The following is a 9,574-nucleotide window of genomic DNA, read 5'->3' as shown; positions in this document are numbered from 1 at the left end:
TGACCAGCTTTTTAAAGATGCTGATTTCATTTTCCAGCAGGATTTGGCACCTGCCCACACTGCCAAAAGCACCAAAAGTTGGTTAAATGACCATAGTGTTGGTGTGCTTGACTGGCCAGCAAACTCACCAGAGCCCATAGAGCATCTAGTATTCTAATTTGATGAGAGAGTGAATTGGTGGGTTTTTGTTAAATGTGAGCTAAAATCACAATTAAAATCAAATAAACCAAAGACTTAAACTACTTCAGTCTATGTGCATTAAATATATTTAATACACAAGTTTCACAATTTGAGTTGAATTACTGAAATAAATGACCTTTTCACGACATTGTAATTTATTGAGATGCACCTGTATATCCCTCCATGGCATACCTAAGTCCTACTTGAATGCTCCTCGAGGAGAGGTGGTCCCTCTGTGTTCAAAATGGATCAAAAACATCTTTGGACAAGGTGTTTACACTGACAGCTGTCATTGTAAAACAGTGGGCAACTCTGTTTGTTTGTGGCTTACCCATAGGTCACTTGAATTTGTTTCATAATGAATGAACTTTACACACTTATTGAACTGAACTAAACCAACACTGAACTGACTGGAACTAAATAATGACAATAATGACATGCATCATTTTTTAAGTTTGTATAATTGATTCTGTTACTTTCCTGTTTGATACTGTGAAGCAGCTTTGAAACAATTTAGTGCTGTAAAAATAAAGATGACTTGATTTGACTTGACTATTACCATTTTGTATGATCTTTACTGTTTCGTTAGCAAACATAAATATCACTGCGAGTGCAAAAGTGCAGTCAGACTTACTGACCTGCTGTCCAAACCAGACTCCAAATCTCCACATGGCCGCGAAGAAGCCACAATTTAATACTGGTGTGTAGATTACGCATGCTCTTGGAAGACTTTCACACACTACCCAACCAACGCTGGCAAAATCACTCACAGCTCATGTTCCGATGCCACTGGAATGCTTTGCTTTGCTTTTATACCCCTTCTAAACCCACACACCAACATGAGGATGCTCAAAGGTCTGTCTAATAATGTCTGGCATGCTGGCTTGATTCAGCTTGGCTGATGTGCCGTTTTTTATGCGTTCCAGACGCTAGATCGCATGGACTCAGAAGCTTCCCAGATGTGCTGGCTCACAGTGGTGTGAAGCCACAGCTGTACGAGAGAACCGAGTTCACACCGATGATTTGGGTGGGTTTGACATTGAGCACCCAAGGGTACGTTTAGCGTGACGTTTTTAGACAGCAGTCTTCCCGAGAAGCACCTCTTCAAAAAGATTTACAGGTTGAAGTTTTGAATTTAACTGACATTTGTGTGTAAATATGAGCGATTAGTACAAACAGGCTCCTGTTAAAATATTTATATTTATCAGTGTGTTCATCAGATTTTATTGAGTTTTATCCAGCATTAAATCCAAAACTCGCTTACAAAAGTGTTTAAACGTATAGATTATAAAGCTGTTTATTGAAAGTTCTGTTTGAACTGTTGCACTGTGTAAATGATGGTTTGGTTCAAGTCATATGACTGAAGCAGATGTTGTGTTATAATTTTGACTTTTAACTTTCCATTTCTAGTGTGATGGATAGTCTCACCAGAACATTCTCATAGTCAAAGCTGCAATGGAGAATTTATTGTACATCTCTGAAGAGCAAATATTTTACTCAGTTTTCCATCTGTTAGTTCAGTGACACAAGCAGCTTCTCACTTTCCAAAGTATTCCTGACTATCATCATTAAATTGAGACAAACAAGCTCCTAAATAGAACAAGTAGATTTGTTAAGGCCAATTCTCAAGTCACAATATTTTATTATGTAACGACATTGTATTACACAGTTATGTAACTGAATTGGGACTGATTTACTTTTTAACATCTGTAAGTTCAAATAATGTTTATATATATATATATATATATATATATATATATATATATATATATATATTTTATATATATGTATGATGTATGATGCAGTGTGTACATATATGTATATATATATATATATATATATATATATATATATATATATGTACTCGCATATACATGTGTGTGCTGTATGGTTTTCAAAATCACAAGCCCATTTTTATACATATGTGTTTTTAAAGCCAAAATGTTTCGATTTTGGAGAATACATCCTTTGCCTTTAAAACAGGAATGATGAAATTATAATTTACAGAGGCTGTTGTTTGTGCCACATACTCCTTAAAACTGCATTTTCTCCAGGATATTTCTCATCTAATGCTAGACATATTTGTTTAGATTACAGCCCAGCTTTTGTGGAACATGGACAATAGGGATAGAAAAGAGTCTGTCCAACATTCATTTTTTTTTTTTTAATTCATTTGTTCATACACAAAAACAATGTTTCTTAGTTAATGTAGAAGAACAAGACTGACAGTGTTCATTAGAGTGAAAGGACTGTCTGTTTGCAGTGGGGTTAATGGTTTTAAGTTGTTCTCCAGGTTTACTCCTGTAACAGAGTTGACTATTTTGATAAGTTCATGCAGGTGTTTGAAATCGCCTGACCTAATGTTGCTCCCCATGCTGGCAACAACAGCCTACAGAATCTCTAGGGTCTTGCTGCAAGACTACTCTGATCACTATAATCGAACATTCCATTTTCAATTCAGTTTAAATACATTTACAAAGTTTTTTTTTTTCACATTACACTTCACAAGTGACAGTAAAAGTAAATATTCTTTTACTTAAGTAAGAACCACATATGGTTCCTATAAAAGTATTTAACTTTGATGTTTGATGTTTTATTTGTTTTACAACACTGAAACACTGATATTTTAAAAGCATTTTCGACCCTGCCCAACAGAAAAAAACTGTGAGAATGAAAACAATTTGCTAGCAATTGTAACAGAATAATAACAATTTGCACAATTCACACCTTTCAATTCTGTACTATAGATGCACTCTGGCAGCAGTGCATCTACTTTTGTCTCTGTGGAAAGGTCTCTGTTAGCTCTGCACATATGGCATCTCAACATTTTCCATTTTTCTTTGCAGAATTGGACATAACATGTTGTTTTTAAGTAATTTGCTATATAGCGCCGACTTTACATTAGGGGTGATTTGCTTGCTCAAGAACAGATCTCCATCAGGTTATTCTCAGGATTCCCTTTCTCACTCCTAAGGCATCAAAAACTGAAGCATCTTTAGCATCACTTTTAACCCTCTGGGGTGGGAAAGCGGTTTGTGGCCGTTTTTCTGATAACGGCAAAAAGAACTTTAATTACTCCGTCATTTTTGATCGTACAGATAAGAGCAATACATCAATGGAATCCGTAAGGAATTCACTTTTATTTGTGCACACTCATAGTAACAACAACACTCTGTGGTTTTGTGAAATAAAGCAAACAAACAGGGTATGCAGTCTGCCGCGTTGTTCTCTGTGATCGTCATTAAGAAATGCGTCACTAAAATGAACTAAAACTCAGCGAATACTCCACACAGAGACATGAGAGAGATATCTATAGAAAGCCTGATATGTCTACTTTTAAATGGAGTAAGTCTTATCGAAAACAAATATCATGTGTTAAAGTAATCTATATGAAAACAACCCAATGTCCAGTCTTTCTCGTCCGACCTAGTTATTTTTAATTTGATCACGCCCACGAGCTACTTTCGGTTTGTTATTATAATCAGCCACGTGGAGGCGCAAGCGGCGAACCGCCCACATCAACGGAAACAAAGCGGGAGACTTCACTTCAGTGTTCATCTCGGCTACTTGCATCTTGTTACTGGAAGAAGACGCGCTGTGAGGAGAAAGAGTTATATTTCCCTCAGAGGAAGAGCGCGATGCGACGCACGGCGAGATCCACCGAAAGAGTAAGTCTTTCTTTTATTTGCATACTTAGTTAGTTGTTGTGTTACTGTGATATAACTTGTAGAGATTATAGTAGTTAGATTTTTTCCAAACTATAATTCCTGACTACATATGCAATCAAGTGAAACGTTATGAAGTGTGTTTCATTTCATTGCATCGAAATGTTTGACGACGTCAGGCTGTTTTTAATGTTCTATAAAATAAAAATGACTCGATATAAAAGTAATAGTGTCTACACTGTAACACTGAATGATAGAGTCTAAGGTTGTTTAGAGAAAACTACTGTCGTATACTCTGTTCACGAATAGATGTTTATGACGTGCTTAACGATAATATTAATAAGTTAAGTTAATAAGTTAAGTGTACCATTCAGCGGCAATAATCTTGTGGTCGACCCAAGTTTGATTCCTGTCTCGAGGTCCTTTGCTGGTCCTGCTCCCCTCTCTTCACCTAATGCTTTCTCTACTATCCTACAGAGGCAAGTGAAAAGTTCACTTTTACACGTTGTTTGAACATAAATGTGTGTTGGCAGTGTATGTACAAATCTACCGTATAATGATAAAAATCCATGCAGTGGTTTTTAATTAATCTGTAAAAAAAATCCCCTTTTTCAAATCGAGCCATTCTCAGATGCCTGTCACACCGACAGAGGTCGCTCCCACGACAGTTGATTGACATGAGTGTCATACCTCAGACCTGCCTTACATCAGCTGTAACAGTCCAACCTCCATTGTTTCGATGCCGGAGCAAGTTAGACAAGAATATCTCTGGATGTAATAATGAACATAGCAGTCGTCATTTACTCCCGACATCTGAGCCGCTGAAGATGCAGTAGACTACATTTGTTTGTGAAGGGAATGCGCCTCCTGATATACATAAATGCGTCTATGTTCGTGCAAATCATCCGTGATCCAGCTTCACCTACAGCAGAAGTGAGTAAAACGTTTTTTTTTTATGAATCTCTGCAATCACCTTTCCTAATAATGTGCTAGTTAGCAAGTTTAGCAGCTAAATGGTGCTAAAGTAAACAGGCTTGTCACTCCACAGAGAGAAGAGAGGGGCGGGGCAAGCAGAGCTCATTTGCATTTAAAGAAACAGTCAATCAGAATGGGTTGATTTTTGCAGAGCTCATTTTGACAAGGTAAAAAGGGTGTTGTGATCACACTGAATGCGTTTTTGCAGCGAGAGGTGCCTTTTTTGAATTGTTTTCTATGGGCAGTGAGCGTTATGCGCGCTGTTTATATGCCGCGGGCGCCTCACCTTTTAACCGCCTGCTGCGCCTCGCGTTTTTGCCGGAACGCTCTGAGCGCCTGAAGTTTTTTGCTGATATGACAGTTTACTTAACAGCTAAAAACCAAAGATTTTAGAGCGCTCACGCTATAATCCTTTGATTAGATTGAAAGGACGGCTGATTTGATGGTTGCCTAGCAACATAAAAAACCGCAACGCACTGCTCTTTTTTTAAAAGTCACCAGAAAAAGGCAGTGCGTTGCGCCTCGCGTTTTCAGAACTAAAAACCGCGTTCGGTGTGATCGGGGCCTTACACTACCATTGAGAATTTCTAGCCAAAGTTTATTATAGATTTTTCATTAAGACCCTAAAGAATCATATCAACTTGTGGAAAATGGGCATCTCCATTGCTTTCCATTATTTTCCATTTCGTGCTTTCTTATGCATCAGACCAAGATGGATATAATTCTTTGAATGCATTTGTAAAAGTAGAAATTATTTCAATGTATATTTATACTTTAAAAAATATTTTTAAACACCTTACCCCACCCATACCCTAAACCTAACTACTTCTCAACAATATAAAAATGTTACAGAGAGTTAAAAGTACAGTAATGGGTATTTATTGCAAAAAACTGTATAAAACAGTATAAAAGAATTACAAATGAGCCATACAATATCTTTTTGTGAGTAAAATTGGCATTTTTCCTAATGATACCACCTAAGGGCAGCACATACTAGGAGAACATCAAAGGACCTAAGACTGAGCCTAGTGTCACACCGTATTTTACAATTGTTAGGTCAGACAGCTGTACTAAACACTGACTATACTGTATCTCCATGGTCTCTCCCTGTATGCAATAATAGATAAATAGAGTGATCTATTGCAGTCAACTGATGGAGTCTAAATGGCTCACGGTTACATTCTCAACATCCACATGCTGATTACTCACTACTTTATTTTTGATTGAATAAGATGTCTCATAAGCACACATTAATTCACACAAGCTTTAAACTTTAAGTCAAATTTAATTGGAATGTTTAGCTAATGTTGGCGAAAAAAAATTGAATGTAATGAAGTACAAATACAAAATTCCTGGGATCTATGCTGTTTAACTCTGAAAGGGACTTTGAAAGGGCTCTTTGTGCTTTGCAAAGATTCTTAATCTAATCAAATGGATTAGAGGGGCTCGGAAAGCCCTCCAATTTAAAACAATCATCCATAAACAGCCTTCCATCATCCAGTGTTGTGTGAGTGGACCCATGCTGAAAAACAGAAAAACAAAGTATTTATTTAACAAAAAGAAAAATATTTAACATTCCGTCATACTACTAGCATATTGGCTGTTTATTAGTACTTGCCTACTAGCATTTTCAAAAACATGTGCTTTGAAACCCTTTTTTTTTTTTTTGCATTTTCAGGCATTAAAACATAAAAACATGAAAGCACATAAACATAAAAAAACAAAGTTTTAGTTGAAATTGTGTCCTTTCCTTGACTGGTACCCATGTACACTGTTAGCCAAATTGTTGGTCAAGTCAAATCATTCACAATAAATGTTAAAATGTTTGAATCGTTTGACTCTTTGTTTAGATCATAATAGTTTGTATAACAGTATTGAATCATAATAGTATTTTAATTGTAAACTAACTGAAAACTAACAATAAAAGTTTCAAATCTGAGTCTGGGGACAGGGATAAATGAAATCTACACAAATGAAAATCTAATAAAGTCTAGCAAAGTGAATGATGGAGGCTTGAAAAAAAGTTTCATTGTGACCTTCATACAAAGAGTTTGTATAAAATATCCAGTGCTTATGTTATACAATTAAATCTATAGCCTATTAAAAAAGTGATAGATTTAAAATGCTTACATTATATATTATGTATAGTTCAAGTGCATTAACATATATTTACTGAATATCGCTTGAGACTTACTGGTATAAAAATTGTGATTAAACTTTATTTGGGGTACTACTTGTGTAAAATGCACATTTCTTATTATTTGAATAATTTTTAAGCCTAAAATGTTACTGCTAATGAAAATTGTACACTGACCAAATTATAAATGCAACACTTTTGTTTTTGCCCCCATTTTTCATAAGATGAACTCACAGATCTAAGATTTTTTCTATGTACACAAAAGGCCTATTTCTCTCAAATATTGTTCACAAATCTGTCCAAATCTGTGTTAGTGAGCACTTCTCCTTTGCAGAAATAATCCATCCACCTCACAGGTGTGGCATATCAAGATGCTGATTAGACAGCATGATTATTGCACAGGTGTGCCTTAGGCTGGCCACAATAAAAAGGCGTTTCAGAGAATTTGGCAGTATATCCAACCGGCCTCACAACCGCAGACCACGTGTAACAACACCAGCCCAGGACCTCCACATCCAGCATCTTCACCTCCAAGATCATCGGAGACCAGCCACCCAGACAGCTGCTGCAACAATCAGTTTGCATAACCAAAGAATTTCTGCACAAACTGTCAGAAACCATCTCAGGGAAGCTCATCTGCATGCTTGTCTCGACCTGACTGCAGTTCATTGTAATTGACTCGAGTGGCCAAATGCTCACATTCGATGCCGTCTGGCACTTTGGAGAGGTGTTCTCTTCACGGATGAATCCCGGTTTTCACTGTACAGGGCAGATGGCAGACAGCGTGTATGGCGTTGTGTGGGTGAGCGGTTTGCTGATGTCAATGTTGTGGATCAAGTGGCACATGGTGGCGGTGGGGTTATGGTATAGGCAGGCATATGTTATGGACAACAAACACAGGTGCATTTTATTGATGGCATTTTGAATGCACAGAGATACTGTGATGAGATCCTGTGGCCCATTGTTGTGCCATTTATCCAAGACCATCACCTCATGTTGCAGCATGATAATGCACGGCCCCATGTTGCAAGGATCTGCATACAGTTTCTGGAAGCTGAAAACATCCCAATTCTTGCATGGCCAGAATACTCACTGGACATGTCACCCATTGAGCATGTTTGGGATGCTCTGGATCAGCGTATACAACAACGTGTTCCAGTTCCTGCCAATATCAAGCAACTTCGCACAGCCATTAAAGAGGAGTGGATCAACATTCCACAGGCCACAATCAACAACCTGATCAACTATGCAACTACTGCATGAGGCAAATGGTGGTCACACCAGATACTGACTGGTTTTCGGACCCCCTAAACCCCCTGAACCCCCTGAACCCCCCCAATACAGTAAAACTGCACATTTTAGAGTGGCCTTTTATTGTGGCCAGTTTAAGGCACACCTGTGCAATAATCATGCTGTCTAATCAGCATCTTGATATGCCACACCTGTGAGGTGGACGGATTATCTCGGCAAAGGAGAAGTGCTCACTAACACAGATTTAGACAGATTTTTGAACAATATTTGAGAGAAATGGGCCTTTTGTGTACATAGAAAAAGTCTTAGATCTTTGAGTTTAGCTCATGAAATAATTTTGGTCAGTGTATGATCTTTAAATTGTATCAGTCTTTAAATGCAAGATATTTAAAGTGTACCTAAAGTATACTTGCAATAGTTCCACTTTAGCACAATCAAATATACTTAAGTATATCTTTATTTGGACTTCAGCACTACTTCACACAATTAAGTGCTTTAAGTACAAAATAAGTTGTTCCAATTTAGCAGACTTTAAATATGCCAGTTTAGTATAGTAAAAGTACAATTGGATGGCATTTTATTAAGTATGTAATATGTAAATGTATTTGTAGTATACTTAGCATGAAATAAATGTATTTAAATACATTTTAGTATATTTATTCTTTTAAAAACAGGCACAAAACAGTGAGTTTTTTTCCCCAACAAAATCCCCTATTGGAGTGATAACATCAGTCAGCCTTCCTGAAGTGTTGGAGAACAAATCTGTCCCAGCAGGATCAGGTGCTATCTTTACAGATGCAGGAGTGAAGGGGGGCTTTCTTTGGTGTGACTGGGAAAGTTGTTCTTGTGTAACAGAGCTCTTTACAGTTTCCTCAAGAAACAGATCTTTCTATATTGACTGTCTAGGGTTCCTATAGGAGTCAGAGTGTCTACCGTATCCTGCAGTCTTTTCAGATCAAACACACACATTTATACACACATAATCAGTCATTCATTGCGTGAGTGTTTATAAACACACATATTGTGTCCCATTTTTGTAATGGAGACTGTCTCAGTTGCTGGTATTGTTTCATAACAGCCTTTCATACTGTGTATAGTACATGCGTGTGTAAATGGCTTAGTATGTAGTGAGCAGAGCATGTTATGACAATGTCATGGACAGACGTGATATATTCCAGGCATGATCACCTCACTGAGCCCGTGTGGCTATTGCTCGCAGACCGGCTCAGCAGTTCAACAGAAACCATAGTTGGGGGGTGTTTATGCTCATCTTGTGGTGTCAAACTTTGCTTCACGGACCACATTCACACCCAGACTTCTGTGGTCAGCGGCTGACGTTCACAACAGTGCTTCCCAGGAGATTCCA

The sequence above is a fragment of the Labeo rohita genome, chromosome 23, assembly GCF_022985175.1.
Source record: "Labeo rohita strain BAU-BD-2019 chromosome 23, IGBB_LRoh.1.0, whole genome shotgun sequence".
Lineage (NCBI taxonomy): Eukaryota > Metazoa > Chordata > Actinopteri > Cypriniformes > Cyprinidae > Labeo > Labeo rohita.
Note: the sequence above shows the minus strand (reverse complement) of the source record.